This window comes from Eumetopias jubatus, unplaced genomic scaffold, assembly GCF_037043125.1.
Source record: "Eumetopias jubatus isolate StellerSeaLion01/CBP00866 unplaced genomic scaffold, mEumJub1_p1.0 scaffold_2, whole genome shotgun sequence".
NCBI lineage: Eukaryota > Metazoa > Chordata > Mammalia > Carnivora > Otariidae > Eumetopias > Eumetopias jubatus.
Genome location: NW_028274808.1, coordinates 27,451,034 through 27,478,001, shown reverse-complemented (window position 1 = coordinate 27,478,001; position 26,968 = coordinate 27,451,034). Strand labels below are relative to the sequence as shown.

At 44.7% G+C, this 26,968-nt stretch overlaps 2 long non-coding RNA genes across 2 annotated transcripts in view; one reads left to right on the top strand and one right to left on the bottom strand.

The window, feature by feature from the left end:
- Nucleotides 1-726: 726 nt before the first annotated feature.
- On the bottom strand, nucleotides 727-26,111 carry LOC114196775 (uncharacterized). The gene is made up of 4 exons (XR_003606790.2): nucleotides 25,916-26,111; nucleotides 16,694-16,843; nucleotides 15,609-15,861; nucleotides 727-4,094 (listed from the first exon to the last, which is right to left on the bottom strand). It is a non-coding gene; the product is annotated as an uncharacterized LOC114196775 (long non-coding RNA).
- The window catches only part of LOC114196774 (uncharacterized), an 18,349-nt gene continuing 15,639 nt past the window's right edge, over nucleotides 24,259-26,968 (top strand). Inside the window, exons 1-2 of the long non-coding RNA XR_003606789.2 lie at nucleotides 24,259-24,329; nucleotides 24,419-24,599. This is a non-coding gene — a long non-coding RNA (uncharacterized LOC114196774). The remainder of the gene's footprint in view (nucleotides 24,330-24,418; nucleotides 24,600-26,968) is intronic.

Genomic DNA, 26,968 nt, shown 5'->3' with positions numbered 1-26,968 from the left:
ACTGTGCATAGGAACACGTGAGGAGGACAAGACCCTGCTTTCTAAGAGCTTGAAATCTAGTGGGGAAGACAGACAAGCATGCATTTTCAGCGTATGATAATGGCAATTATAAAGGATAAAAACCATCCTAGGGACACCGAGGAAAGACCTCTTGCCTCTGCTGGGTGAGGGAGAGCTTCTAAAGGGGATGGAGCTGCCCCCAGAATGAAAGGATGACTGAGTTCAGCAGGCAGAGGGGGTGAGGGCTCGGGCGGAGCGGGCGCGTAGAGGGCATTCCCAGAGGGCAAGAGCACGGCACCTGCTAACTCACTGCGGCGAGACGCACCACGGAAGCACGTGAGTCCTTCTGCTGCTCCTCCTCCTCATCTGGCTTCTCCCTGCTCACCCTCAGACTTTGGTGTAGAAAACAATTGCTCCGGGGCACCTTCTCCGACCATCGCCTCCCCACCTGTTGAGGATCCCTCCCTTTCTTCTTTTCTTTTTTGGGGGGGACAGGGGGAGGTTTTAAAAAATTGAAATGTAAGTGACATTCTAAAACTGTATTAGTTTTAGGCGTACCACGTAATGATTTGATAGATGTACATATTGTAAAATGGTTGTCCCAATAAGTCTAGTTAACATCCGTCATCACCCAGTTACAAATCTTTTTCTTGTAATGAGAAATTTTAAGATTACTTTCTTAGCAATGTTTTTTTTTTTTTAAAGATTTTATTTATGTATCTGAGAGAGAGAGAGCACAGTGTGTGCACGCATGAGCGGCGGGGAGGGGCAGAGGATGAGGAAGAAGCAGACTCCCCCCTGGGCAGGGCTTCATCCCAGGACCCCGGGATCATGACCTGAGCCGAAGGCAGGTACTTAACCAATTGAGCCACCCAGGCGCCCCACACACCCAGAATTTGTAATGCAACTGAAGTCATGTTCAACCACGAAGACTTTAGGAATCTTCTTTTTTGAAATACTTCCCTAAAACATAAGCTTTCTTTTTGCCTTTCAAATAAAAGCTTCATATTGAGCTCAGTTCTCTAAGAGAACTCAGGACTCATTCTCAGAGAGTGACCTGGCATGGCTGAGGATGTGGGGAGAACAGAAGTGGTAGAGATTACTTGAGTAGCTGAGAACAGGGGGACATTTGTGACTATGACATTTTGTTCCTGGGACCTTGGGTGGTACTGAGGGTGGTGCGGAGAGCGTAGCTTATCAGCAAATTCTAGACTCAAGGCACGTTGCACGCACTCAATTCCACTATGAATCAAAGAGTTCAGCTATATTTCAAACAAAACAAAACCAAAACACTGCTATATAACTGCAGAGTCTCCCACTTATTGGGGAGAGTGCCATTGCAAGTGCCCAAACTATAGAAATGACCTCTTTAGCTATAGAGCCTACTGATGTTAGAACTCGGTATTTGATAAATTAGGACAAGATTTGACAAACGGAAACTACTAGTTGAATGGGAGGCCTTTGCCTCCTGGTGAAATTAAGGTGCCTGCTAGATTCAGGTTTCTGAAGCTCTTACAACCAAACAAGGAACCTCTGAAACATGGGATAGGCCACATGACCAACAGGATCTGAGACTAACAAGAATGGATATTTGCCTTCTTCCCTCCAAAAAATTACACACTGAACACTGATCCTACAGTGTCGCTAATGAAGCTAGAGCATTTTCTCAGTATTAGCCAAGGACTTAGAGTACATTTCCAAAAGGAAGGCCTTCCCTTAGAAGGGCTCACTTTGTGAAAGATAACCTGTAACCTTGGACACCGAAACATACCCACTATAGGAGAATAATGCCACAATGGAAGTTTTAATGACTGGCCAAGAATATTGGAAAGGGATAGAGGGACTGTCAGAACTTGTGAGTGTGTCACCAGGCTGTTGAGAGCGGAGCAGCCTGCCCCTTCTGGTCTGCACTCCCTCTGGTGAAAATGAGAATACTAAGCAATCGTAGCTTGAACATCTATCTTCTTTATTCAACTCTATGACCACTGGGCAACATTCCGATATCGATTTGCCTTTTCAAATAAATTTCCATATTGGAAAGAGAATGTGCTAACCTGCCAACAAGAACTTTTAAGTACCTCCCTGGGACATCTATTTCTCAATGCTGAAAACTGATGATTTGCCATTTTGCTGTGTTACACAACATCTTGGAAGTTGGGCATGAAGGAACCAGGCCCCTGTGAGCAAATAGATTATTCCTGAGTGAGCTGACAAAAGTTTCTGAATCTTGTGGCGACGCCACCAGGAAGCAGGCATCCTGGGAAGCCAGCCTTGACACACTTCCTCATTGCAACACTGAGCTTCCAGTGGCCATGGGATGAATGGACCCTTGGCAGGATGTACATTCCAATGTGTTTTCTCTGAGAGGAAGTACATTTTCTAGAACATGACCCAAGGGCATGGCTGAGAAAGAACCAAGCTCCTTTTGCACAGGAAAGACAATACCATGATGCTCTCTGAGAGTTACAGGTTTCCTCAAGCTGCGGCAATCACCGTGGGTATTTATGCAGTGCCTACTATCTGCGAGGTATTTATGCAGTGCCTACTGCACACTAGGTATTGATGCAGTGCCTACCATGTGCGAGGTAGTGTGAGGGATATAGAGCAGGAATCAGGGAAAAACTTCTTTTCCAGAACTTTCCATCTAAGAAGGGAGAGAAGATAATTTGTAGAATAGAAAGTAGAACTGGTATGCATTACAGAAGATATCACTGAAATACCAGTACTAGCTCAGAGGAGGAAATATTACTTATTGTATTTAGCAAACACGTATACAGAACTTACTTTATGCTGAGCGGAATAATTAGCCCACTTAATGCTCTTGGTAATTTATGAGATAGGTACTATTATCATCCCCATTTTACAGAGAGGGAAACTAAGGCCCAGACATATTGAGAAACTTTACAAAAGTCCTGGAGCTAGGAAGTGGCAGAGCAGGAATGTGAACTGTGGAGGTTTGGTACTGGAGTCCTTGCTCTCGGCCACCACGCTGCTGTCTTCCAGGTGGCACCTGGAGGGACCGAAGGAAGCTTTCATGAAGGCAAAGATATTTATACAGAGCCTTGAAGAGGGTGCGTGGCTTTTGGACATGCAGACATGGAAGGAAGCACATTCCAGCAAAGTAAACAGTGTGAAGGCAGGGAGTCTAGCACACTTGGAACGATTGTTAAGCCAACAATAGTCCCACAGCCTTAGCTCAAGTTCACGTTCAGGAAGAGTAAGTTGTCAGAATAAAGGGCCTAAATAAAGGAAAGGGCCAAGTATGAGGGGCAAACAGTGGTTGAGAATCTAGCTTTTTTGAACTTAATTTTCTACAATTTCCATTAATTCTCTCTATCCCAATCCTTAGCTGAGTAATTGACTTGAAAAGAAGGCCTGGGTTTGATAGAAGCAAACATACATTGGGGCCTTGTAAGTAGCAGGGTCCAAACCATAGCCTGTCATGGCATGGACCCAGGAGTAGGGTTAACCATTGCCCTAGAACCACGTTGGTATTTCCTGATCCACAGGGAGGGGCAAACAGACCACGTTTATTTGTATAGATCCTACAACAAAGGAGAAGGCAACTCTGGAAGACCGGGGATAATGCTCTCTTTCTTAAGAAAAGGCCACCCCTATTTCGAAAGTAAGACCTCTTCTGCTACAAGGGCATCTCATGAGGCTTTAAAAGCAGCTAAATCATAACGGCAGCACTCTTCATGAGCAATGAGATTGCTCACTGAGTATCGGCGCTAAGTACTAGGCTTGAAGAAACTGGGTGATATCTCCTTTAACTGATTCTTGATTGCTTCATATCCATCTCCTGAGTTGGGACCATGGTTAAAAACCAGAAAGACTGAAGAACAGGTACACAATTCCCCAAAAGCTGAGTAAAGCCAAGTCTGCCAAGGTTCTAGATCCTTCTCTTCAAGGGTGATGTGGGTAGGTGCTGTAGCTTCTCCTGACAGGTACACCGGCCTCTGGCTCTAGGCCCACGGGCTCTGGTGGAAGGCGGGGGAGGTGGTGGGATGGTGACACAAGCAGGTCACATTTGAATATAACCCAGTCCAGACGTTAGATCCTTGGGTCTGTCATCTTCATCCCAAGGGGCCTGCCTGGTGAGGAGGAAGAGGTTGGAAGCTTTAGCTCTAGACAGACCTTAGTGCAAATCCCTGCTCTATGACATGCTAGGTGTGCAACCTAGGGAAAGTTATGGAACTTCAGTGCATTGTGGCATGCTCACATGGAAAATGGGGATTGAAACATTTTATTTAGGAGGACACTTGGGAAAATCAAATGCACTGATGCAAAGCACTGAGCACAGTGCCTGATGCTTAGTAGATGTTCAGGAAGACTTTCATTTCCCTTATCTCTCTTCCTTGATGACAGAGTCACCCACATTCTTGTAACACCAAATATTCTTTTTTGGGGGGGCAGAGGAAGAGGGAGAAAAATCTTAAACTGAGCGTGGAGCCCATCTCGGGGCTTGATCTCATAACCCTGAGTTCACAACCTGAGCCAAAAGTCAAGAGTCAGAGGTTTCCTGACTGAGCCACCCAGGCGCTCCTGTAACACCAAACTTTCTGAGTACACATATTATATCTGCTCCTCAATTAGTTCAACAAGAAGGCAACCCTCAAAACCAGAGACTCAGTCCTCGGAGAAAAGAACTGGAACTAAGTGCCAAAAAGAGAACTGAAATCGGAGCCCATTGGAGGCGGCGGCAAGAGAAAGGTCTTGTTTATTTTTTTTTAACATTTTATTTATTTATTTGACAGAGAGAGAGACAGAGAGAGCAGGAACACAAGCAGGGGGAGTGGGAGGGGGAGAAGCGGGCTTCCTGCCGAGCAGGGAGCCCGATGCGGGACTTGATCCCAGGACCCTGGGATCATGACCTGAGCCAAAGGCAGATACTTAACAACTGAGCCACCCAGGCGCCCCGAAAGGTATTAAGTTTAAACGACGTCATGAAGACAGAAGAGAAAAATATTCAGGCCTCCTGCACTAAGAGTTCTAGAGTTACCTGTCTACTGAAGTAATGCCTCTGGCCAACAGGATGTTCCCACGTGGACCCTGAACTTAACAACTCCTTCAGCAAGCACCAGCCAAAGAGAGGGATGGGCTGCCTGGTGCAGCAGGAGAGGGACTGGCTATTGACAATGCACCTCCTAAAATATATCTAAGAGGTGCGGAACAGGTTGCAAGTGGGAAGAGGCAGGTCCTAGGCAGCCGCCTCGATTTCTCAAAGGATTTGCTTGCACCATTGCAAACAGAATTGCCATGCGCCCTCAGAGAATGAAGCATGAGCGCAGAGGCTGGTATGTGGCAGAACCTCCCTAACAGTCATCCTGCCCCTCGCTCCCTCCCTCCTCCAGCCACCTGGCCCTGTCCACTGTGAGAAAGTTCTGATGCTGGAGCCAGGACCACAGGTCAGCATCCCCTGCAACCAGAGCCTCTTTTTCAAAAGCGGGGAAAGCTCACGGGGAGAGGGGTGTGGTTGGCCACCTCTTTGCTTCTGTGGTGTTGCCCAGCTATTCCATACCCAGGCATCCTCCTGGCGTGTTGATTACAAATTTGCAGAAGTTGAACCTGCTGTCTTCCCATGAGCTGATGGAGCCAAGGAGGCTCTGATCGGTCGCTGTGTTGTTTATCCATAACCCAAGGTTAGGACTCCTGGGTTATAATTCTTTCAAGATTTCGTACCCTCCTTCCTACTACCTAACTAGGAAGGCAGCTTAGTTTAAGGGAAATCATGGCTTCGTTGTTTATCTGGCTTAGGAATGAAAACAGTGCTTGTGAAAGTAAAGAAAACCCCAGTTAGGTCCACCTGGGTGACAAACACATTTCAAGGGTACAAGGAATAAAGTATAACGAAGGCTAAAGTGAACTCAAAGTTAACACAAGTGCATGAGCCTGGGAACGAAAACAACAAGTTTGAGACCTCAAAGATAAAATAAAATATTAGCATAAGAAAAATGACAGTATAAAGTCAACATCTTGATTTTTCTACTGACTGTTTATCAACTGCTCTCAGAGGAAAAAATGTCTACATTCCTGATTTTGAGGACCAAGAAAAATTTAGAGTCAATTGTTACATGTGTCTTAAGTAATTTAGCTTTTCTCATAGAATAAAGAGAATATGTTTACTGTTTGAAATTTGGAAAACACAAAAAAACAAAAAAAGCACCATAAAGAAAATTAAAATCTTTCTGAATTCTATAATATAGAGTTGTTAGCATGTTACTCATTTTCCTTTTGCTGCCTCTAGGTATATATAGATGTATTTACATAACTGAGATAAATTATACATCAAATTCTAACACCTGAATTTTTAAATTACTATGTCATTAATAATTTTGCATGGTATTTAAATATTATCTGCTAGTATGTATTCACTTTGAAAATAACTGCTCTTTCCAACTTTAAAAATACTGCATGCTTTTTTGAAACTATTTAAGAATAAAAATATGTATAATAGAGTCAAGTGAAAAATCATGTCATCAATTGGCACTTGACAATAGTGGTGTTCCAACTGGGGAGAAGGACAATGTATTCAGTTAATAGTATTAGAGCAATTGGCTATTCATCTGGGAGTTTTCAAAATTAAATCTTTATCTCACTCCATAAACACAAATAAATACCAGATGTATTTTTAGAGTGCTAAATATATAAAGCAAAACCATAAAAACTATTAGAGGAACATGTAGGGACCTATTTTTCTGATCTGGAGAAAGGGAGGCTCTTAAATATGTAACAAAAAATCGGTAATCAGAATATATGTTGTTAAAAATCTTATAAATCTTTGACTAAAAGGCAAGCAACCTAACAAGAAAATGAACAAAGAATATAAACATAGATTTTCTAGAAGAAAAATGTCTAATAAACATAGGTAAAAGAGTTCAATCTTGCCAGTTATCAGAGAAATGCATATTAAAACAATACAAAGATATAGTTTCCTCCCTGTAAACCAGCCAAACATTAAAAGATTAGTACTACAGTTCAGGGTTGATAAGAGAGTAGAGAAATGGCATTCTTACCTAGTATTAGTGGTGGAGTAAGTTAGTGTCACCTTTGGGAAAGACAGTTTGGCAGAAACTATCAATATTTAAAAATACATGCAGTCTTTCATCTGGAAAATTCCCTTCAAAACATTTACCCCAAGAATACACAGAGTAGGGCACCTGGGTGGCTCAGTTGGTTAAGTGACTGCCTTCGGCTCGGGTCATGATCCTGGAGTCCCGGGATCGAGTCCCGAGTCGGGCTCCCTGCTCAGCGGGGGGTCTGCTTCTCCACCTGACCCTCCCCCCTCTCATGCTCTCTGTCTCTCATTCTCTCTCTCAAATAAATAAATAAAATCTTTAAAAAAAAAAAAGAATACACAGAGTGGTCACAAAGGCAATCAAATTAGATGCCTTGCACAACAGTAGTTTGAGATAGCAAAAGAGTGGACCCAACCTAAATGCCCATCAGTGGGGAAGTGACCGAATACACCAGAAAACATCCTTATAGGTAACAAGGTAACACATGCATATTACAGATTATTGCCGAGCAGTTAAAAAGAACAAGAAAGAATCATATGTAGTGGTATGGAAAACACTTCAATATATACTGTTACATGAAGAAAGCAAATTGCAGAACAATATTACAGACTAGTTCTTTTTTGTTTAAAGAATACACACCAAAAAAGTTGTGTCTGTCTATATATGTAGGTGGATGTATGCACAAGTCTAGAAACATACAAACAAAACCGATAATGGTGCTGATCTCTGGGAAGAAAGGCAGACCTGGTGGGGGGGAAGGAGGACAGAATGAAAGGGAATTTCTTCTTTTTATTTTTATCATTTTTGTCCATATTGTTGGAAGTTTATACACTGAGAATATATTCGTACATCATTTTGTATTTATGGATATGTAGCTGGGGAGTAAGGAGTTGGGGAGGAGGGAGAGACACCTTCTGTCATGCAGAGCCAACCACTGCCAGTCTTTGGGTGAACTATCTTTCTAGACATTTCTCTCTTTTTTCTTTTTAAAGATTTTATTTTAAATATATATTTTTAAAGCTTTTGTGTATTTATTTGAGAGAGAGAGCAAGTGCAAGAAAGAGCATGAGCAGGGGAGAGGGGCAGAGAGAGGGGGAGAAGCAGACTCCTCGTTGAGCAGGGAGTCTGATTTGGGGCTCGATCCCAGGACCCCAGGATCACGACCTGAGCCGAAGACAGCTGCTTAAAGACTGAGCCACCCAGGTACCCCGATTTTATTTATTTTAGAGAGAGAGAGCACGAACTCAAGTAGGGGGAGGGGCAAAGGGAGAGGGTGAGAATCTCAAGCAGACTCCGACTAGGCATGGAGCCCCATGTGGGGCTCAATCCCATAACTCCGAGATCATGACTTGAGCCGAAATCAAAAGCCAGATGCTCAACCAACTAAGCCACCCAGGTGGCCCCAGACATTTCCCTTTAATACATATATATATATATATAGAGAGAGAGAGAGAGAGATACATAATATACAGAAGTAGAATTCATTTATTCATTTGTTCATTCAACAAACAGTTTTGAATGTCTAAGATGTTCAAGGTTCTGGGGATCACAGTAAACTTGAATTCCCTGATGTTGTTTTAGTGAGGGCAACAGATAATAAGCAAACAAAAAGTATATAATTTTAAGTGGATATAAGGTCTATGAAGAAAATAAATGAATGCTCACACTATATACATGCAACCAGTGTGATCTATCCAATGATATGGAATCTTTCCCTTGTGTTCAATGTACATCCACAACAATATGTGTAATGGCTGAACCAATATTGCATAGATGAGCCATGGTTTATTTAAACAACTGGCCATGGATGAATACTTGAGTAGTTGTTTTTACTACTCTGAGCATCTTTGTGTACTTGTAATTATCACCTTCAGATAATTCCTAGAAGCGGAATTGTTGGATGTTTCAGTGGTAAAAGAAGAATTTCTTAGTTCCAAAAATGCTACCAAGGGCAAATGCCTTTTATCTAGTCACATGGGTCCTTACTTGTAGGTCCCTAAGGAGTCTTGTGTCTCCATCATTCAGAAGAGGGACAACAATTCTATCAGCCTCTTTCAGCAGATTTAACAGTGGTGGCACAGAATGGAGGGCATGGCTTATCACATTGGGTTGGCCCTATGGCAAGAACAGATGCTCTTTCATCTATGGTGTAAGAACACTGTCATGGCTCTTAAGGAAAGCGTCCAGGCATTTGTGGGCTGAGATACAAGTAAGCCATCGATCCTCAAAATGTCAAGTGCACTTATAAGATTCAAACACCTTTGCACCTAAGTTCAAACTGCTAAACTATTAAAATATCACATCATTTTACTTAAAATTGAGGACCTACAGGTTCAAATAATTTAGACTATCTTCTGGTAATTAACAGAAAAAAAAAAATCTTACAAGGTGATTTTTGCTTGGATGACCCAAGGATTTCAAGGAGGATTTTCACGAAGACTGACATGTTAATAGTAAACACTCATATTGATGTAGATTCAACATGTGCCGTTCACCATTTTAATTGCTTTATAGATACTAATTTATTAAATCCCGTGATGACCTAATGAGGTAGGTATTTAATATCCTCGATTGAGGGCGCCTGGGTGGCTCAGTTGGTTAAGCGACCTTCGGCTCAGGTCATGATCCTGGAGTCCTGGGATCAAGTCCCATGTTGGGCTCCCTGCTCAGCAGGGAGTCTGCTTCTCCCTCTGACCCTCTTCCCTCTCGCGCTCTCTCTCATTCTCTCTCTCTCAAATAAATAAATAAAAATCTTAAAAAAAATCCTCGATTGACAGACAATAAAAGTAAAACACAGAGATTATGTAAATTGCCCAGTGTCACACAGCAAGTATGTGACAGAACCAAGATTAGAATCCAGATAATCTGATGCTAATTACCATGTGCTTTTTTTTTTAAGATTTTTTATTTATTCATTTGAGAGAGAGAGAGCACAAACAGGGGGAGGGGCAGAAGGAGAGGGAGAAGCAGACTCCCCGCTGAGTTGGGAGCCCCAGAGGGGGCTCGATCCCAGGACCTGGAGATATGACCTGAACCAAAGGTAAACACTTAACCAAATGAGCCACCCAGACACTGCTAAATCCCATGTGCTTAACCACCACTCTGTGCTGCCTCTCAACATGTTGGGTTGGAGGGAGGCATGAAGAATTTAAAATTTTTATTCATTTTGCCAACTGGCCCTTCAGAAAGATTTTATCAGTTTAAAAAACTCACAAAAGATGCTTGTGAGAGTTTGTTTTGTTTTCCTAAGCCCTCTGCAACATCGAGTACTGTGTTATTGTTTAATCTTTGCCAATCTGATAAGATTAAAAAAGGATATTTTTATTAACATTCTCTATAACAAAAACAAACAACTTTTCAAAGGTTTATTTGCTTTTTATTTCTGGGATTGCTTCCTCCTATGTTCTATCTTTTATTTCATTATTCATCTTTTCCTTATTGATATTGATGTTTTTTAATATATAAATAAATCTTTTGTTTGGCATGTAAGTGAAAAAATTTGCCATATGTTGTCCATAACTTTTCAACTTGTTTATGACCTTCTGTTTTGATATTGGCTCAGAGAAGTTTAAAGCCCAATGTGTTAAAAGTTTTCGATGTCATTATGATGTTTGAATTTTATAGGATGCTCATAAATATTTTTCCCACCCCAAATTTTAAAAAACATACATATTTTCTTCTAGTGTTTTTATAGTTCCATGTTTTTTTAGCACTGAAATCTTTTATCTATCTAGAATTTATTTTGATGTAAAGAGTAAAGCAGAGATTCAGCTTTATTTTATTACAAAATTATAAAAAAGATGACCCAATGTCAACTTATGTATGAAAGAAAAAGAAAATTATGAAGACAAGCAGAGAAAAAAGACACACTATATAAAGCAGAACAAAGATAAGAATTACAGAAGACTTTTCATAAGAAACTATGCAAGCCAAAAAAAAGATACTGGAGGGACATCTTGAAATAGCAAAAGAGACAAGTGAAAATCGTTAACCTAGAATTCTATATTTAGCAAAAATATCTTTGAGAAAATAAGATACAATAGAGACTTTTCCAGAAAAACAAAATCTGAGATTATTCTTTTTTTTTTTTTAATTTTAATTATTTATTTGAGAGAGAGAGAGAGAGCATGAGCTGGGGAAGAGGGAGAAGCAGGTTCCCAGTCAAGCAGAGAGCCTCTGGGATCATGACCCGAGGCAAAGGCAGATGTTAACTGACTGCGCCACCCAGGCGCCCCCTGAGATTATGCTTTGCCAGCAAACTACACTACAGAAAATATTACAGGAAGTTCTTCAGGCAGAAGGAATATAATATTAGGTAGAGACTTGGGTCTACACAAAGAAATAGAATGCCAGAAAGTGTAAAAGCAAAAGTAAAATACATTTTCCTTATTTTTAATTGCTCTAAAAGAGTATCGATCAGATGAGGCAAACATAGAAACATTATGTTGTAGGGTTTATAACATATATAAAAGTATAGTGCATGACAACAATAACAAAAAATGGAAAGAATGAATTTGGACATAAACTGTTGTCAGGTTCAAATTTACTCCTTCCATTTTTTGTGTTATTGTTGTCAGGTTCTTACGTGATGCAGTAAATGAAATAATATTATTTGAAGGTAGACTGTGATAAGTAATGATGCTTATTATAAGCCCTAGGGCAATCACCAAAAGCTTCAGAGAGATGTAACAAAGCTAATAATTAGGATAAAATGGAATTATAAAAAATCCAATTACTACAAAAGAAAGCAGGAAGACAGGAATAAAGGAACAAAAGACAAATAGAAAACAAAGTAGTAAGATGATAAATTTAAATTCAACCTTGTTAATAATTACATTAATTGTAAATAGTCTAAACACACCAATTAAAAGAGATTTACTGGAAAAGCAAGACGCAAATATGTGCTGTCCAAAGGAAGCTACTTTTAAATATAAAGGCAAAGATCAGTTAAAAGTAAAAGGATGAGGTGTGTCTGGGTGGCTCAGTCAGTGAAGCATCCGATTCTTGGTTTCAGCTCCGGTCATGATCTCAGGGTTGTGGGATTGATTGATCCCTGTATCAGGCTCTGCACTCAGCACAGAGTCTGCTTAAGTTTCTCCCTCTCCCTCTGCTCCTCCCCAGCCCCGCTCTCACTCTCTCTAAATAAATAAATAAATCTTTAAAAAAAGTAAAATGATGAAAAAAGATAGATACACAATGCATAAGAAAGCTGGAATCACTATATTAATTATCACAAAGTAGATTTCAGAATACAGAATATTCCTAGAGATGAACAGGGACACTACTTAATGGTAAAGAGGTCAAGTCACCAAGAAGATATGTATGTTTAAAGTTCTGTTGTTAGGCATATACATGTCTAAGATTGTTATACCTCCTTGGTGAATGCACCAAACAACAGACCTTCAAAATATTCATGGCATAAAGTGACAGTACTGAAAGGAGAAATAGACAGACCCACAATTACAGTTGGAGATTTCAACCTTCCTCTCTCAATAATTGATAGAACAGGTAGACAGAAAATCAGCAAAGCTGTAGAGAACTTGAACAATTTGATCTAATTAATATTTATAAAGTATTCTATCCAACAAGAGCAGTATGCACATGACTTTCAAGTGCACATAGAACATTCCCATAAACCCTTTTCTGTGCCATGCATTAAACCTTAACAAATTTAAAAGAATTTAAGTCATCCAAATTATCCTTGCTGCCTATAATGCAATTAAACTAGAAGTCACTATCAGAATATCTGGGAAGTCCCCCACACAATATGAAGTTGCCCATCTGAGAACAAGATAGCCTGTTATTTATTCAGGCTTTACTTTATGTCTCTCGAATGGGTTTTACTACTCTATTCATCTGTCTTGTACATATTTTATTTTATTATTTTATTTTATTTATTTATTTTATTTTATTGTTGTAGAGCTGCCTTTGTGAATGGGGCCTATTACATTTTATTTTCTAATGGGTTGTTATTTCCTCCAAGGACATTGATTTTGCCTTAAAAAAAAATCTGGCCGTCTTACTGTACTCAATTTTCCACATAATTTTATCGTATTTTTCAACTATGTGATCAGATCATCTGTAAATAATGATATTTTTCCCTTTCAAAATATTTATATTACATTCCTTCATTCTGTTGTCTAATTGTATTGACTGACCCTTTCAGAACAATGTCACATAAGGAAGTGGTCCTGGGACATTGTTTCATCCCTGGTCTGGAAGGCCATGCTGCTGGTATGTCACTGTTCATCCGTCTGGCTTTTAATGGCTACAATGAACTGATGGTTGATGAGGCAGACCTAAGGCAACTGCGCTGTGCAAAGGAGGCCGAAGAGCCTAGTTTCGTGCAGGAAACAAACTCTGGGGAAAGGGCTGCTCTAAAACCCTCAGGCTTCAGCAGAGGACCACGACTGTTCAATCACCGAGGTGCAGCGCCATATACATATGACGTCAGCCGGTTTCCCGTGGGCTTTGGAGAAGGGCTGGGGCTGAGTGTGACGAAACAATGTGTAGACGCTGCCTGTCTCGGAGCCTGAAATTCCTTGAGGAGAGAGGCTCATTTGAGATCCGAGGCTTTTTGCTCTTGGAGTGTCCTCCCCAAAAGGTACCCTACCTTTTGCCTTTTTGGCTTTCGGGGAGTAGTTGATGGTGGCCCTGGGGGTTTGAGAGGAGGCGCAGAAAGGCTGGGGAAGGCACTGGGTTGCTGGCTGTCAGGAGTGGGGTTGCTCTAAGGAGCCAAATACAAACTTCATTCATTTCACAATGTTGTTTGAGGCTCTCCAACCCCTTCTCAGGGCCCTAGAAGTTCATCAAACCTTAGTAAGGAAAGTTCCCAGTTCTGGTGATGGCTGGGGAGCTTGACAAAAGAGCCCACAGCAGTCCTGTCTCCTTTTTCACAGGGGTGAGCCTCAAGGTCTTCAGCACGATAGTGGAAATCACGAAACCTGCTTCACAAGGAAGGCATGAAAGTAATTCAATAATGTGCATAAAATTCCTAGCCCAGTGCCAGGGACCTAAATGCTGATTGCCTTGCCCTCCCCTTCTAATAATGAAGGGGGAGGGAAGGATTTGCTTAATTCTTATTCTGTGGATGTGGATGTTCCCGGGTAAATCGGGGCCCCTATGTCTCTGTGCATGTGTCTATTTGGCTCTTCTGGAGTTCCTCGAATTGTGTACCTCAGCGGTTAGTGGGGGACCAGCCTGGGGTAATTTCTACAGAATAAAGAAATATTCAAAAATGCCACTACCATCGCTACCTAACATGATATAGGCTGTGATAAAAACGCTGTGAGGGAGGGCGCCTGGGTGGCTCAGTCGGTTAAACGTCTGCCTTTGGCTCAGGTCATGATCCCAGGGTCCTAGGATCAAGCCCCACATCGGGCTCCCTGCTCAGTGGGGAGCCTGTTTCTCCCTCTCCCTCTGCTGCTCCCCCTACTTATGCTCTCTCTCTCTGTCTCTGACAAATAAAATCTTTAAAACAAAAACAAACAAAAATGCTGTGGGCAAATCAAGTCATCTGAGGTGGTGGGACAGTCCTAAATGCCACCTTCATATTTCCCTATTAACTCACCATACTGTCCAGAAGTTTTCTGGGGCAAATTCTCTCTCGAGTATAGTGACACCAAAAATAAATGACCGAAGAGAACAAGCACATGCTTTGGGTCAGGCAGTTGCTGCGTCTGACCTTGGCCTGGTCTTGTTTATGATGAGGCACCAAAATGTACTCAGTAAGAGCAATTGCTGTAGCTTCCTCCATGTGATGACATAAATCTTGAGCAAAAGATCATAAACATCATCCCTCTTTTCTTTCTAAGTAACTTTTCTTGGGAGGGAAAAGCATAATGAATGCAAAGACTGGGTTTATTCAAAGAGGAGAATCACTTAGGGGTGCTGAGTGAAATGGTAGATTTTTTGGACCTTGTCCCATTTGGGATCTGAATAATAAAAGTTAGCCATGTGAGGGAGAATGTTCTCCTTCGTGACCCCCCTGTGCTGTGATAACAGCAGGGAATGGGGCAGAAGGACGGCCTCAGTGCAGAGGAGGACCCCACTAGTGATGGCCAGCAGGGTAGACGGAAGCCAACTTAATGACCCGGGGTGCAAAGGATCAGAGAGAGCGTGACCACAAACCAGAACGTGCTCAGAGAAGCAGCTCTGAGACAGCCCTGAACTGTAGCTCAAGACAGAGGCTCCACTGAGCATCCCTTACGCCCACATCAGGCTGGCTGAGAAACACCTGCCTTACACTCCTTTCCAGGAAAGTACTTCTCAATGCCATGCATAAATTCTCAGTCTTATAACTTTCTGTGAAATGCGCTCCCACTAGAATTACTGTTCTGTTACTCCCTCAGTTAAACGTTGGGGGGGGGGGACAGCTTGAAATTGGAAGAGACAAACCCTCAAATTTTTCTGGCGTGCCACAAGAGAGTAAAACTCCCAACCAGCCAAGATGTCACATAAAGCGGGGCCACACCTTTCTGAGGCGGTTCCTTCAGCAGGTGAGCCCCAGAGTTGAGAGTCTGTGGGGTCAGCAGGCCTCCCTCTACCAAATGAGAAATATGGAGGGAAGAGGAGGCAATGAATACAAACCACAAAATTCGAACTGCATCTGGAGGCTGAGGGGCCCTGTCACTTGCTGGTCTCATCTTGAATCCCATGGCCAAGTCTCCCCGTAACAGGTGCAAAGGAGTGGCTGTTTGACTCATGGAGGAAATTGTATGCGTCAGAGCACTAGGCAGGCGGTTGCATCAAAAAAAAAAAAATGACTTTTGCCTTTTCCAGAAAGCAGCCACCTCTATGACTGGCATGAGAGCCATCCTCAGGGTAGATTGCAAGGAGAAGGCTGAAATGGAAAGAAAAACTTAGTCTTTCAGCAATTAAAAAAAAAAATAGAAGGCCATATAAACTTCCTCTCTTCCACATGCGAACATTTTTTTTCTGCATGGTGGCCCAAAGGCCTGTCCTGCATCTGACCACCGTTTAGTGGCTTAGTCTGGAGGCCAGGCCCAGTGAAGGCCCATGGGTGCCCTTCAGAACAGCCAGGGCCAATCCAACCACAGTGAGTGTGGAGACCCCCAGGCCAGGAGGATCAAGTCCCCTGCACTGGGCATCTGGCATTGCACATGGGAAGAGTTAGGCTCACAGGCAATCAGGAAGCTGGAGATGCCAGCCCAGCCACGAAGAGATAGGGAGAGGCAGACCTGACCCGAAGACAGGTCCAGGCCCCCGAGGATCTCCCGGTCCCCGAGGATCTCCCGGCCCCTGGATCCACCTCATGGCCTGGCCTGAATTCTGTGAGACACCCCCGAGCACCACCCCCACATGTTAGGTAATATCCATTTTTTATTTTATTTTTTATTTTTTATTTTTTTTTAAAGATTTTATTCATTTGAGAGAGAGAGAATGAGAGATAGAGAGCACGAGAGGGAAGAGGGTCAGAGGGAGAAGCAGACTCCCCGCTGAGCAGGGAGCCCGATGCGGGACTCGATCCCGGGACTCCAGGATCATGACCTGAGCCAAAGGCAGTCGATTAACCAACTGAGCCACCCAGGCGCCCGGTAATATCCATTTTTTAAAAACCAAATAACCCCTATTGAATCTGAACTGGGCTTCTGTTGTTTGCCACCAACAGGGTCTTAACTCAGAAGGGAAAGTCCTTCCTCTGGGCAGCTTACCCAAGTGTGTCTGACTTCATTTCCCTTGTTCATGAGGTTGGCCACCTCCACCAGCCACTTCCACTTTCTGATGATGGGGGTTCCTTACAGCTGAGTCACCTCTGATTCTGCACGACCTGGGAAGGCTGTCTGGGATCTCCGCTTCTGAGCCTGCAAGATTGAGGATGGCTCAGTCGCCACACAACGCTGGTGGGAACACTTGGTAAGATCTCCGGATCAGTGAGACACATGCCGCATAAGCAGGACGGTTGTACAAATGAGCCCAGTGCTTGTGAAGTTAGCCATAGAATCTGTTCTTTCACCACTGCATGTTTGGGACCCTCTGTAATCCTGTTCCTTTCTCAGCACCCCACTCCCATTCAACAAAAGCCTCCTTGTAGGAGGGAAGTCTCATGACCCGAGAAGTAGGTGGAGGGTCCTGCCCTCTGCGGTGGCATGGGGCCCATTTACAGGAGTGATGGTGTTGAAAGAAAAGGGGATTTGGAGTCAGGAGTCCTGGATTTCAGAGCTGGCTCCAGCATTTGCTAGAAGCATGACCTTGGGTGAGCCTGTCAAACTCACTGAGCTTTCTAGATCTGCAAAATTAAAATAGAAATGATCTTCCCCGCTGTGGCATTGTTGAGAGGATTCAAGGGGCAGTGGTCAAAAGTGCTTTGTAAACCACAAATCCCTACTCATATTGTGTTGTTTTTAAGTGTTATGGTAGCAAAAAAAAAAAAAAAAAAAGAAAGAAAGAAAGAAAGAAAAAATTTCACACTACACTCTGATGTGCAAAATAAATGTAACATTCTTCACCACTGACCTCGTCCCCAGGAGCGCCACATCTCTGGAGAACAAGTCACAGCAAGGACATTGATTACAACCTGCCAGACTGCAAATGCTCTTGACATAGTGCTTATTTAATTCTCATAGCAACCCTGTGAAGTAGGGGCCAATGCCAGCTCCAATTGAAGGAGTGGAAAGGAAGCTCACATATGCTTATTAGCAATATCTGAGTCTCTTTGACTCAGCCCCATTGGGTCTCACTGGCGATGAGTGTCCCCCGGACACTGGCTGAGGGGACAGTTGCCCCTCTAGTCGAAAGGGCTTCTTCACAACCTCCCTTGTGGCAACACTCGACACAAGCCCACCACCCAGCCCCCTCCGCTCATCCATATGCCCCCCATGGGGCTCAAAGAGACCCTTGGATACCTCCCAGGCCACCGGGGGGGGGGGGCGGAGCTCTGCCCAGAGGCAGCCTCCAATCACTTTTATGCTAACGCAGTCACTCCTATGTTATTGAGAACCTACTATGTTGCAGGCACTGTCGTAGGTTCATAAGATCGGTGAACAAAGATTCATGCCCTAGTGGAAAGGACATTCCAGCAGCAACAGGACAATGGAGACAGGACCCTTGGAGGAGCTGCCCCCCAGACAAGAGATGGAACAAAAGTCCCTCTCACCGGGGCCTCCCTCTCAACACCTTCTCTCTCCTAGGCAGGGAAGTCTGGGCATCCTGTTCCGAGGCCCACATTCCATCCCACCTTCCAGAAAGCTGGAAGATGGTGGCATTTCACTTCATCGTCCTCCTTGGCAAGGACTTACTCTTGCCCCAATCCCCTTGTGGGCAATGGATTGGGAAGGGCTCAGGGGGTATGTGCTCTCTCCACTGTTCTTTGATAGAGGCACAGTCCATCTTGGTTCTTACCATTCCAAGGATTATTGGGGATTTAGACAAAATTTCCCTCTCTTTACAAAGAGGCAACTTCTGACTTTCAAGAATATTGTCCTGATGAATAGGCAAAGAAAGTCAGTTGTGAGACTCGAAGTCAAGTGGGACCCTTCTGTTCTAGGGGTCCTGCTCTCTCCAAACCTGGGTGTGTTCAGCCTCAGTGTTCAGTGTTGGAGGTTCAAGGTTGACAGGGAACAAAGGATTTAGGGGGAAAGTGAAAGTACACGAGCAATCTCAGGGACCAACCAGGACAGAGACATCATCAAACAAGAGCTTCATATGCTGACATACATGCTAAAGGGCAGCTACTTCATTCTATTCTATTCTATTCTATTCTATTCTATTCTATTCTATTCTATTCTATTCTATTCTATTCTATTCTCTTTTATTTGGTAGGGAGAGGTAGAGGGAGAGGGAGAGAGAGATCTCAGTGTGGAGCCCAATGCGGGACTCAATCTCATGACGCTGAGATCATGACCCAAGAGTCCGATGCTTAACCGACTGAGTCACCCTGGCACCCCAAGGTCAGTAACTTCTTAATGTGTTCTCTATAGCGGGGTGCCTGGGTGGCTCAGTCTTTAAGCATCTGCCTTCGGCTCAGATCATGATCCCAGGGTCCTGGGATCGAGCCCCACGTCAGGCTCCCTGCTCAGCGGGAAGCCTGCTTCTCCCCTGCTTGTGTTCCCTCTCTTGCTGTGTCTCTCTCTGTCAAATAAATAAATAAAATCTTTAGAAAAACAAAGTGTGTTCCCTGTAGCTTTCACCGTAGCCCTTTATAACAATGTTTACACTCTGTACATCTTTTGCTGAATGAACAAATGATTTATTAAAGAACATATTCCATGTTATTCATGGCAAGGAATAAAGTCTTGAGGACCCTAAATAATAATCAAGTCACACACACACACACACACACACACACACACACACACACTATTTAACTCCTACTTTATACTCCGCCTTGAGAGTAGACATAAAGAACAGTTGTTGCCTGTGAGGAGGAAGAGAAAAGTAGCACATCTGAAGCAATTAATTCAGCGAAGGGAGAGATGAGTGTGGGATAGGATTGACTGAGGTTCTTCCTAGAAGAGCGAGACTGAGATAAGCAAAGGAAAGGAGGCAGGGGCAGGAGGAACAACAGGCACTGAGCAGGAAGGCTCAGGGCCAGCAGAGGACAGGGGCGACCAGAATGGCGAAGTCAGAGGAGGGAGCAGTGGGAAATGAAGCCAGGTGGGGAAGGGGCAATGCAGGGAGGACCTTAAAAATTCAATAGAGGACTTTGGACTTAAATGGATTTCATCAGGTTAGGCTAGCTGTAATAATAAATGGACCCAAATACTTTCAAACAGTACAAGTTTACTTCTTGCTGATGTGGATAGAAGTCCAGTCTCCTTGATGGGTGGCTTTCCTCTTCACAGTAATTCAGGGACCCAGGCACCTCCCTTTCCTGTTGATGACATCTCCTAAGTCTCATTGTTGTCTACTTATAGCTAGTGCTCTTTTTTTTAAATAAATTTTTAAAGATTTATTTATTTATTTTAGAGAGAGAGAGAGAGAGAGAGAAAGAGCATGCCCAAGCAAGGAGGGGCAGAGGGAAAGAGAATCTCAAGCAGACTCCAAGCCTGGTGCGGAGCCTGACACAGGGCTTGATCTCACGATCCTGAGATCATGACCTGAGCTGAAATCAAGAGTCAGACGCTTAACTGACTGAGCCACCCAGGCGCCCCTGGTGCTCTTCTTAAAGTGCTGGCCATTTTGCTCACTTTCCACTGCCTAGGACTCAATGATATGAGACCTTTAAACACAGAGGAGAGGGCGCCTGGGTGGCTCAGTTGGTTAAGCGACTGCCTTCGGCTCAGGTCATGATCCTGGAGTCCCTGGATCGAGTCCCGCATCGGGCTCCCTGCTCAGCAGGGAGTCTGCTTCTCCCTCTGACCCTCCCCCCATCTCATGTGCTTTCTCTCTCATTCTCTCTGTCTCTCAAATAAATAAATAAAATCTTTAAAAAAAAATAAATAAACACAGAGGAGATGAGTAAATGTAGGCTAGCCATGGTCCCAGCAAGAGAAAATGGATTTTGGGGGTGCAGGTAGCTGTCACTGCCACACGTGAAAATCCCAAAGGAGCTGCATGTAGCAGTTTGGACCCCCTCCATCATTTCATCACCCAGCAGCTCTAGGGAGGTTTGGGGGAGAGAAGTGCCAGCTGCAGATCGACAGTTAGACCATAGGTGATGTGATGAGGGCCTGACGCTGTCCGGTGGAGTAGAACGAAGAAGAAAAGAAGGTTGAAGAGAGAACGGTGAGATTGTGAAGGGCAGGGGGGCAGGATGGACGTCAGGAAATGGATGAAACAGGGCTCAGTGAATTTACTAAAGCCAAGGTGACTCCAGGGTCTGTGACCTCATGGAGCAGAGAGAGATGGCACATGTGACAGAGATGTGGATGGTCAATATTAAATTGAGGGAGCCAGTCTGGAGGAAAGAAGGATAATGAGGTGCGAGACCAAATGTCTTGCAAAAGCAGCAAGAGAGAATTTCAATGAAAGACATGAATGCTCACTTAACTCATGTTCTTCCAGGACTGAGACCTCAACCCCTTGGGACTACATCCTCCTGTCCTCAGATAACAAATCGAGAGGCCATAAGTCCACAGATCTTCAAGGGCCATACCAGACAAATTGGTGCCCCCTAACCTTCAGATTGGCCCTTGACCATTTAGACACAGCAAGTAGCCATGCTCTTTCTGGAAAAGTTTCCAGAAAAATAGATGCTCCTTCTACCATGACGTCTGATACCACTCCCCTGACCTACAAATGTCAGCCTCCTCCCATGTATCCTTTTCAAAGGCAACAGTACTGTACACCAGCTGGGGGGATGAGACACCCAGAGCTGTCCTCAGGGTAGGCCCTCACTGGTGCAGACTGATGATCTTTCAGGAATCTGAATGACCCACACTTTACTCTCAGACTACGGTCAGTCAATAGCCCCTGAGGTGGTAGGTCCCATTGTTCTCCCAGACCTTTTCTGCCCACCGATGCCCCCATGCACACACGGCCCCTCTCAGAGAGGACGCTCTTCTCTCCTGGGCTCAGTGACTCATGCCTGATTCAGCTGTGTTCATCCCTGAGTGTCAGTATTTTCCTATCAGGACATCCACTCATTCTTTTCCCCCCACATCAACCTGGGGAGGTGACTCACCTGCTGTTAGCTATGCCCCAAGTCCTCCCACTTCCTACACCCCCAAGCGATGACTGGACTGGAATGAGGAACAGAGGGGAAGCTTCTCAGGGGGGACACACTCCCTAAGGATGAGGGAGCCTACAGCCAGACGCTGGATGAAGAGAGGCCTAAGCCTGCTGCAGGAGTGCCTGGGGGGCGGGTCTGGCACAGGAAGGGAGTGGATGACAGGGTCCAGAAGAGCCAAAGCAAGGAGTGGAGGGCGCCTGACTAAACCTTGAGTATATGAGATGGTATGAGCGTCCTTCAGTCCCCACCAGGGTCTCTTCATAACACCCAGAACATTCTGGTAGGCTCCATCCCATGATTCATTGTTTGCATTCCCACTGTGGCATTGAGATCCAGAACAAAGGGAAAGCCAGAGGGAGAACCTTCTCAAGCAGCCTCGTAAGGATGACTTGGCTACAGGAAGTTACATAAAAGTGACTTAGTAGTCACAGTTACATGAGAGATATACAGGCCATCAGAACTCTGGTGTGACCTGCCCCAGGGTAAACCCACACCTCGGGGCTGAGGTACAGAAGAACAACGCTGTAAGTTCATCTGGCTGGGGTGACTGCTTAGCCTGGTCCCAAAACAGAGCCCTTACTTTGCCACTGAGCAGCTGGACATTCAGACCACTATGTTCAATAATTCAGCATGTTTGAGCATTTGCCAGGCACAGTGCTGGAGGAAAGTCCCACATCTCAGAGCTAGAAGGATCTAGAGACCATCTACTCACTGGGGGTCCCAGGAAGTGAAGTGACTTTCCTAGAACACCAACTAGGCCTGACCAAAAGCCAGAGCAGAGTTCCTGTTTCCTGTTTCTCTTCACCATCCACTGTCTCTGGCTTTCTCCCAGGAAATTATTTGATAATAAATAAAACGTTTTCTTGGGGAACCTGAAATTGAGAGCAGGAGAGAGAAAATGTCAAGCACTACGCCCCGATGCCCAGGCCCATGCAGGCTGACCATGCCCATGAGCAGAGGCGAGCCATCCTTGGCCCTGACCCTTCCCTTTCTCATCCAACACAGCCATTCCCCCATTTTCTCTGCAAGACCACCTCCTGCTCAAACTCACTGATGTTCCTAGAACTGGGGCAGCCTCCCCCATCTGTTAAAGGTGAACAGCCACTAAGAATTGCATGAAGGAAGTCTGATTTCTCTTTCCCCCACTTCCTTCTTCTTGCTGCTTCCTCATAGCAACCTCACTTCCACATTCCCTACCACCCCTTCCAGTGAGAGGGACTCTGACAGAGGGCAATGAACATATGGTGGAATGACCCACTGGAGTCCAACAGACATTGTTTGAATCCAACCAACATCACTCACTCACCGTATGATCACTGCACATTATTTGATCTCTCTCAATGTCTTCATTTATACTTTGAAACAGATAATTTCCTACCCTCAGACATTTTTCATATATGTGGCATATTGATCCTATACTAACATACTAATCCAATAATACACTTCAGTCCTTTATGGCCTATTGCAGCCTATGCTGGCTCTGGGCTGTTGTGAAGCCACAGGGCCAGGGCTTGGGCAAGGAGGAAGGATAAAGATGACAGGAAGGAAGAAGGCCTTCCAGGAGCCCAACAACTGTGCCTTACCCATGTTTCATGCCTGGTCTCACGCCTGTCACCATCACCAGCTGGGCTTTCTCTTCCCCTACCAGCGTGCCGCACATACTCCCACATGGTAAGCTGGCCTCGTCACCAAAGACCCAGGAGTCTCACAACATCTCGACTTCCCTCTGAAATGGCAATGTTCTGACTAGGGTCCTTTGTGTGTCCCCTAGGTCATCTTTTTCATGTCTGGACTACTCCCTTACTTATGAGGCCTCATCAAGGAAGGAATGGGGACCCTGAGGAGGAATGGTCTTTGCTTGAATCTTGTTCCCATGGCTACCAGCAACAACATCCCTTGGAAGGGCCAGAAGGCTCTGAGCCTGCCTGGGGACCAAAGGGCTGGTGCTCTGGTCCTCTGAGAATGTGGTGGTGAGGTTTTTCAGAGATGGCTTGCAATGGTCAATTTTATGTATCAACTTGACTAGGCCACAGGGTGCCCATGTATTTGGGAATATCTGGGTGGGTCTGTGATGGTGTTTCTGGATGAGATTAACATTTAGAATCAGACTGTGTAAAGTAAGTTGCCCTCCCAGTGTGGGCGGCCCTCATCCACTGAAAGCCCAAATAGAACAAAAAGGCTGAAAAAGAAGGAATTTTGCCTGCCTGCTTGAGCTGGGACATCAGTCTTTTCCTGCCCTTGAACTAGAACTTATACCATTGGCTCTCCTGGGTCTCTAGCTTGCTGACTGCAGATGTTGGGACTTCTCAGCTTCTGTCATCATATGAGCCAATTCTTGAATCACATACATACATATACATATATGTGTATACCTGTGTGTATATATGCATGTGTATATGTAATCACCCGTTGGTTCTGTTTCTCTGGAGGATCCTAATACCAGCCTGCAGCAACATATCCCATCCTGCTTTCTCTTCTTGCTAGGCAAATTTTACCCTCCCCCATCAAGAGGTGGGGACTCTGTTCTCTCCTTTTGAACCTGGGAGGGATTGTGACAGCAGAAGAAATGACGCTAGGTGACTGCCGAGCCTAGGTCATAAAAGGTGTTACAACTTCAGCTCAGAAGGGTTTCTCAGAAATGGAGATGCCCATGCCTTTCCATGGAGGGTCAGATTCAGGTGGGCAGTTGTGAGGCCCAGTGAGCTGGGTTTCTACTGATTTTTCTGGTCAGATCTAATTCCACCCAGTTAACCACTAAATTTTACAGGTGAGGAAAGCAACTCAGAAGAGTTAAGGGAAGGGTCCAGGATCCCACAGTCAGTTGGTGCTGAGCCAGCCCCAGGAGCAGACACCCGGTTCTCTCAGCCCGCCCTACACCTGCTGTCCTGCCTGCTCTCTGAGGGAAGCCTTCTTCAGGAGAAGCTTGAGCGAATATTTCTTTCCCTGAGGTAAAGCTGAAAACCTCTGTGCTCCTACATAAGTAGGTTCACTTTCTCTGTTGGTCTTGGGGCAGTTGGGTCTGCTGGCACAGCCAGCGGTCGTATATGTCCTGTGAGTCCAGGGGCCTCTAAGGGACACTTCCCCATTGCCCCGTCCACCATGGCTAGGGAATCCTCACCATCAGATTCAAGAAAGTCACTAACATGCAAATGTCTTATCTGGAAGTGGTAGGATGCTAATAGCTGTTAGGATTTTTGTTCATTAACAGATCCAGACTTCAAGGGGTTGAGGCAAAGGACAGCTGTGCTTTCATAGAAGAGAGGGGTGAGGGGGAGGACTAGAGTGGAAAGAGAGAGCCCCTCCAGGATCTGCGGGTGAATCCCACCAATGTAAGAACATAATTCCCTTTTTCTAATTTCTGAGAGTACTTTGCATCCATATTTGTTCTTTTACTCTTGTTAGCTGAGTCTCTCCTTAAAACTTCTGCATGACGTCAGTGGTAGGCATGTGCCAACTAAGAATCCAGACAACCTTGAACTGCTATGATCTTGACTCACATTCTTTGACTCTGGCAGCTCTCGTCACTTTTCCTTTTTCTGGAGTCACTCCTCTCCTCCTCTCCCCCAATCCAGGAGAGTCTCTCCCTCACTCCATAAGTGCTCCTATCAGATTTGAGGGTGCGTCGGGATCATCAGGAGGTCTCCTGGGAGCACAGATGGCCAGGCTCCACCCCCACAGCTCCTGGTGCAGTAGGTCTGGGGTGGGGCTGAGCATTGGCCTTTTAACCCAGGAGGTGCTGAGCTGCTGGTCCCGGGGTCACCACGAGAAGCTCTGCTCTCGTTCGGTACCATTCTCCTCCCTCTTCTAGTGGTGTTCACTTATTACGATCACACCATTACCGCATCTGCCTGCGCTGGCCCTTCTGGTCGCCAACTCAGTCCCATCTGTTGGAGTTACCTCCAAACGGCTGGAGCCACAGTGGATTTCGTTTCCAATGTATACCCGCAGACCTCCCACCTAACCATTTCATACCTTGGATGCTGATCAAAAACCTTTCCGTCACTCCTCTCCCCTCTTACTTCTCTAAGTCAAAGCTGAGGAAACCCAAGTAACTGGGGCTTATAAGAAAAAACAAACAAACAGGAATTTCTGGTCCCAAGCAGGGGAGGTGGCCGCCTTGGTGACAAGGCTGACTGTAGATAGTTTCAATAGACCAGGAAAGTGGGCAGTCTGGAGCTGGCTCCAGCCAGGTCTAGGATGATTACAGAGAAAACATCCAACCCAATCTCCACCCACCCATCCAGCCATGCCCCTCTGTCCTCACCAGACCCACACGCCCTAGAGTCCTGCAACCCCTCTCCAGGCAAGGCGTCCAGATGCCAGCAGACTATCTTCCCAGGACGTTGAGCAACGCTTGGGGAAGTATTTCCAGCATTCATGCACTCCCCAGCAGCCTGCAAGACATTTTCTCTAAGGAATTTCAACACACATAACTAGTGCTTTGTTCTGCTGTGAATGAGGGTTTGTCTCGTTGCCAGGGTTTCACCATACAGGAGATGAGCAAACATGAGCTGAAGCCTCCTAGCAGCCACGTCTCAGTCTTGACGATCTTTCTTCATATTATGCACAAATGTCAAACCACTCGAGAAGAAAGAAATGGGGAGGGGTGTCAGTCCTATTTGAAGATCTAACCAATCTAGACAATCTGTTGTCATAAACTTTTTTAATGTCAGGTACCCACTGTCGGTTTCGATGAAGATGGTCTGAGCTAAGCATGGCCATGCACTCTAGTCAGAATCCTGACAGTAGTGTGTTGATACGCAAAAGCTCCTCACACTTTTCCCTTCTACCTCCATAAATGGAATTTAAAAAAAAAAAGAGGTCAATTGTTAATGGTGCTAGTTCACAGATGGCTCTTCTGTCCCAAGCGAACAGTTGACTTCTTGATGAATTGAGACCCAAGTAGAAGGGAAGGTCTAAGTTGGCACTGAGTTTATTGACTATGAAGGACGAGCTGAGCTTGCGCTGACAGGTCTCCTGCTGGAACAGGGCTGTTCCAGATCTCAGTTCCTTGTCCTATTGTCTTAGACAGCTTTATTGAGGGGTTATGCATTTGTTTACTCAGGCTGCCATAACAGAGCGCCACAGACTGGGTGGCTTAACCAAAGAAACGTATTTCCTCAAAGTTCTGGAGCCTAAAAGTCCAATATCAAGGTGTCAGCAGAATTGGTTCTCTGGGGGCCTCTCTCCTTGGCTTGCAGATGGTTTTCATGTCCCTGTATCTTCACGAGGTCTTCCTTCTGTGTGTGTCTGGATCCTAATCTCTTCTAATAAAGACACCAGTTATGTTGAATTTGGGCCCATCTATATGAATAAT